Source organism: Topomyia yanbarensis, chromosome 3 (assembly GCF_030247195.1).
Source record: "Topomyia yanbarensis strain Yona2022 chromosome 3, ASM3024719v1, whole genome shotgun sequence".
NCBI lineage: Eukaryota > Metazoa > Arthropoda > Insecta > Diptera > Culicidae > Topomyia > Topomyia yanbarensis.
Window position 1 is genome coordinate 166,033,393 of NC_080672.1, and position 6,288 is coordinate 166,039,680.

A 6,288-nucleotide genomic window follows, 5' to 3' on the forward strand; every position below is an offset into this window, starting at 1 on the left:
AGTAAACATTCCCATTTTTTTGGACCCCCTTTGTGGTCCGCGTATCTTTTTACCCCCTTGGTATTCCGAGTGTTAACATGCTATCGCATCAACTGATAGTTCTAACACTTCTTTATATTATTGCTATATCGTATTATTATCATATTAAAATATTATCATGTTAAACAATTACTGCACTAGCTTACAATATATATTATGTTACAGTCAATTCAATAGCATATTGTCATTTCACTATACTCTATCGCATTTACATACCTATTATCACATTAGCAACATATAAAAGCACTATGAACGCGTTCTCTCAGCCATTCATATTATATAGTATAGTATCATAGGATCTTTTGATTATTTATTGCATTATCATATTGACATACAGCCGCGAGAATATGCCATTTTATCAAAATACAATACAAGTTATTTCTTTTGTCTAATAGTTTTAGTAATGCATTATATAATATTATTTTAGCGTTTTAAATGATTGTATCATTATGTCACCTCACATTATCAAATTTTCATAGCTCATTATTAACATCATTAAGATTATCATCCCTAATAAACATCTTATGGTTCAGGAGCCTAACGACCTGTCCAGGGATATGCCAAAAGATCCTGACTCCTGCGGTAGCAGACAAAGGGTTAAGTCGCCAGTAATGTCTAAGCTTGCTCATATGACCCTGTCCCACGCTTTTCTAAACTTTCTTCCTTCAACTCCTTGCTCTCCTTTGAGTACTATGGCTCTTAATATTGTAAAATATGCTTCATTTTCCAGTCCCTTGCTAATTGAATGTCGTTAAAAACATAAAAAAAGAAAATTGACTCATTCTTAGTCGTTAATGAAAAAGGTTTAGAATCATATTCAATAAGCAAATTTGCAAATAGTATGAATATCAAAAATATGTTAAACGTTGTTGTTAGGAAAGGTTTCTTATTGATTGTGTCTCCATGATCATTATTCACTAAAAAAATCCTTTTCATCTTTAAATAGATAAAAATTTGATTGTTGATAGTTGATAGTTAATGGAGAAACGCGTATAAGCTATAAAATGAACAAAATTCTAAATATCTCGAAAACTGTTTTTGTTTTTGTAAAAAAATATCACAACATTTTTCAGCTTTTTTCATGCGTAATTTCTCATTCTTTGTAACTCTTTCTCAGACTGTTTTGCTGTATAAGTAGTATCGTTGAAGGAGAAGTTGTTGGCCATTGAAAATCAATAGTTTTGTACATTTTCATTGCGCAGGGGGATACGTCGATGCGTCAAGATGGAATTTTTTTTTCAACTTTTTGATAATGGGTTTTATGTTGCAGGGGAAATTGCTGGTCGTTGAAAATCAATAGTTTGGACATTTACAATGGGCAGGGGGCCCGCCGATGCGTCAAGATGGAATTTTTTTCAACTTTTTAGTAATGAGTTTTATGTAGCAGGAGAAATTGTTGGCCGTTGTAGTTTTGGACATTTTCAACGCGCAGGGGGGGGGGGGGGGGTGTCCACCGATGCGTCAAAATGGATGTTTTTTCAATTTTTTGGAATGAGTTGTATATTGAAAGAGAAGTCAATAGTTTTGGAGATTTACAATGCGCAAGGGGGCCCGCCGATGCGCCAAGATGGAAATTTTTTCAACTTTTTGGTAATGAGTTTTATGTAGCAGGAGAAATTGTTGGCCGTTGAAAATCAAAAGTTTTGGACATTCACAATGCGCCGGGGGGGGGGGGGGGGCGATGCGTCAAAATGGATGTTTTTTCAACTTTTTGGTAATGAGTTTTATGTTGCAGAGAAAATTGTTGGCCGCTGAAAATCAATAGTTTTGGACATTTACAATGCGCAGAGGGGCCCGCCGATGCGTCAAGATGGATTTTTTCAGCTCTTTGGTAATGAGTTTTATATTGCAGGAGAAATTGTTGGCAATTGAAAATCAATAGTTTTGGACATTTTCAATGCGTAGGGGGTCTGCCGATGCGTCAAAATTAGTTTTTTTTAATTTTTTTAGTAATGAGTTTTATATTGAGGGAGAAGTTGTTGGCCATTGAAAATCAATAATTATGGATATTTGCGACTATCAAAATGATGTAAAATTTATTAAAATGGGTGCGAATTATGTTTCAAGTGTTTCACCGTCGACACGTAGCTCATCAAGTTTGTGGCTGGCGAGCCATTGTGTATAAGTGCAAAGTGTACTAAGAATGTAATATACATTTCCACAATTATATTAAACATATCCAGCCAAGGAGTCATAGTTTGGAAAAATGTGAGAGGCATAATAGCACCATTAAGTGGATTAAAACAGGGTTTTTAATGTGCCATTCATCCCATAAGAAATAAATCGCGACGAATCGTGCGCCGAGTAGCGCTACGAATATTGCTGCGATGAAAAATAACCTTTGGAAAAGCACGAGAATGTTGTTATAAGGTTTAGCCATAAATGCTTTAGAAAAAACATTTTCATAAAATAATTTCACGGTGTGTTTGGTAGAACAATTTTATTCGAAAAAAATCAGCATTGCTAAAACTCCAACATGTAATAGAATGGGCTTTTCCCTTTCATTTGAAAGTAAAATTAAAATATTCTGTCGGGGGCTCCAGAACAACTTTTTATTTTAAAGATTTTTTGTTTGAAAAGTTGGATTTTTCAAAGATACTGGTTCACATTTTTGCCTCTAGGTAGTACTTTGGACATTCAAATATTACCAAAAGTGAGAATCTGTACAAATTTGTAGAAAATTACATCGCGATCTAAAATCGCCAGAGAAAGCTATTAATTTTTTATCAAAGTTTCTAGATTCGCACGGGGCCTATTGGTTAAGAAGCTTTATTCCAAAAACATTTTTATTTGCAAAAAAAATTCTCAGAAGAACCTGAATGCTAGCAAAGTCCCATCTTTAAGCGTAAAAAGCATAATTCCAGATTCCACCGTTTTATGCGCACCAATGATATTTTAGAAGCATGGAGATATAGAGAAGAGTAGATAAATTTGAACAAAATTAAGACTCTTTTGAAAGATGCTGGGTGCAGCAGAATGAAACAGTTTTTTCTGTCACAGATATATTTGTTTCTTCTTCTTTTTCTTCACTTCTAGAGTATGCTTGATGTAATATTGAATCAACCTTTTTGCTCGTTACCAGCTTGTGCGATATATTTGGCCTAAATTTTAACTTTATATTTGATCAAACTCGATTAGATATTCAGTCATTTGGTGTGATTTAGATTGAGAATCCTGAATTAGTAGCAAAAATGCGAATTAATTTCATTAATTCTTTCATATCTCGAAGTTTTACAGATGCCGAATTTTTTTGAATAAAGTTGTTCGACAAAGACACCGTGAATTTAGATCTACAACAGAAACTACATTTAGAAAAGCATCGTAGAATATTCAAACTGATTTTTTCCATTTGACTACATTGCGACATAGGCCCTATATTATTATCTGTGTCGACTTATGAGGCAGATCCTCTCGGTGAGGTGATCTTGCAAAATTATATTATTCGTTCACTACATTCATTTTGAACCGCTGCTATTTATTTGCAATAGTTCCAACGTAACGGATGATGAAAGTTAGACACACGGGCTATTCACATACATTTGCAACTGTCAGCGAACCAAACCAAACTACGGCACCAAGCCGAATAACCGAACTTTCACGAACAATCAACAGGCACGCTCAACAGCACGAACGTTTTTGCTTTTCTCTCGTCCGTTTACATGCACAGCAGCCGTAGTCAATCTTGCATCGGTGCTGTCGTGTTGGTTTTTTTCCCGAACTTTCGCATTAAAATGACATTTGAAATGACTTCTTCCAGTCCTGGTCTTCGTCTATGATTTCCTGCTCGGGCAGCAGCGTGAATATTTGTAGGTTTATGACGTTCATAAAAAATGTCACGTTTCCAGCCTGGCCCAGAGCCACAGAGCGTTCCAAGAGTAGACGTCCAACCATTTTCAAGTCGAGGAGTGCCGCGGCGAACACGATAACTCTCTATAAAAATGTCTGATACGGGCAATTCAATAAGTTTTGAAAAGCTAAGACTTGCACTTAGTCGATGAACCACAAAACATAGAAAAAATTCGAGTTACGGAAAATGGTTTCATGAAAACTAAAAAATCTCATATTTTACAGTAAAATTCGCTCATTTTTCTTCAAAATAACAGTGAGATTTTTTTTATTCAGTTTTCTGTGGTTCATCGACAGGCTACACATATTTGACATCCTCAAAAAAAGTCAATTCATTGATTAGTTTTTGAGTTCTAGCTCAGTGGGCGGTTGGAGGGGAATTATGCTCACTACACTGGTCTATATCCAGGGATTTGTACTCACCACGGAACTCATTCACCTCGGGAACTGCTGGAAACCGGACCATCAATCGCTACTGCAACCAAGGTGGACAACTGAAGGTAAAGCAATCTTTTAATGTGCTCAAAAGCGGAAACCACGAATGCTCTTTCAGTGAAAACATCCAAGGACGAGGGCTGATGACTCCTTTCGAGTCCGGAGGCCGATTCAAAATGGTGGTGTTATTGTACGGACAATGTTACACGAGAAAATATACAGCTGATACAAGATTTAATTTATACATAAATTTATTACCATACCCTCCTCTTACTACTACGTGACGTCACGGTTTACTACTTGCGGGTTTTGGTGTTGGTGCAGGTTTTATAGTGGTGGCCGGTAAAGAAAGCCGTCGTGAACAGTGTAGATGAATTCCGGTAGATCTGGGTACATTGGTGGCAGGAAGTTTCAAGGCGACACATCTGCCGACCTCGTACTGGCCTGAAGCCTCGACAATGGCATGATATCCTAATGAAACTGTGTTCCAAAATGGCGCTGGACTTTGCAGCACGTCAAAGTTGGGGTTCTTCGCAAGGACTCTCGGTTCTCCGAATCTGATCGTTTGTGGTTTGATGTCAGTAGCGTGCTTCCTGTGAATGAATGGACGTAGTTCGAAGCCGGACTGGGGACCTGCCCAGCGCGAATTAGCATAAACTCAACGTGTTTCGAAATCCTAGCCCGCACCAACTTTTAATTCATTTTATCTTGTGATTTTAACTTTTTGACTTACTTTTAACACAGACTAACAGACATAACACTCAAAAACAAAGCTTCGCCCGCTTTAACGGTCATTTTAAATATATTTGTAGTTGGGACTGTGGCCACATTTGAAATTATGGCGCCACTGACATATAAACAAGCATATGGGGGATAAACCACTAGTGAAAAATTGTTCCCAAACCTGAGGGGTAACCCACCAGTAAATGAGTGATTGGGACTGTGAATAAAAGGTGGAGCTAGTGTTCTGGGGAAATTGTCGGATCGATGTTTTTTGAGGGAATTCCCTCATAGTGTTATGTCTGTTAGTCTGTGCTTTTAACTCGGATGTGTTTCGTGATGTTTGCGTTTTTCTTCATTTGTGACACTGTTAAGAATATACAATTTATTTTCACTACTCGGACAATATGTTAACACTATTTTACTTTCCGTACTATTAGTTTTCACCTTCTATTTTACTACAATAACTGTTACTTTTTATTCAATCTAACTATACTCGAATCTACAACAAAGAACATTATTAGCACAATACACCATTTACAAAAAGTACAAAAATTACATTTACTATTAGGAAAAACCGCGCGGTCGTCGCTGAGCCTGACTCAGCTTGGATGATACCTAAAAACCTTAATTTTTGCTATATCATCCGAACTGACAACCAAATTGTCAAAACCTTGGCAGCCCTTTCAATGGCTGCGACAGCGATGGATGGTATGTTGCGCGACGTTATGCTCACACCATTGTGATGAGACACCTTGGGTGAGCGCCTGCAACCCTTCTGCGTGAGTGATCCTCCCGTCTCAGATGCAGCGATGCCAGATTTACAGACATGTCTGTATTTTACAGACTTTTGATGTCTCCTACAGACGTAGCCAGAGATCTACAGACTTTTAAAAGGGTAATAGTGTTCAGTAAAATTGCACTAGAATAACTGTTTTCGAATACGAGTGATTGCTTCACAATAGAATTCTACTTTCAATCTATTTTTAAAGTAAAATTTTAGTGTAACTAGGATTTACACAACCATCTACAGACTTTTACAGACATTTTAGTTATTCTTCTACAGACATTTCAAAAAAACATGTGGCATCGCTGCTCAGATGACAACCTGGACTTGGAAGGCCATCACTCACACATTTTGATGTTATACACATAGTAGGAGTTAGGAAATGGGAACGGGAATGAGAAAGCCTAGCGGTACTTATCAATTTGGCAAAGCCAAGAAACAATTATCGTAACCGGTGGTTA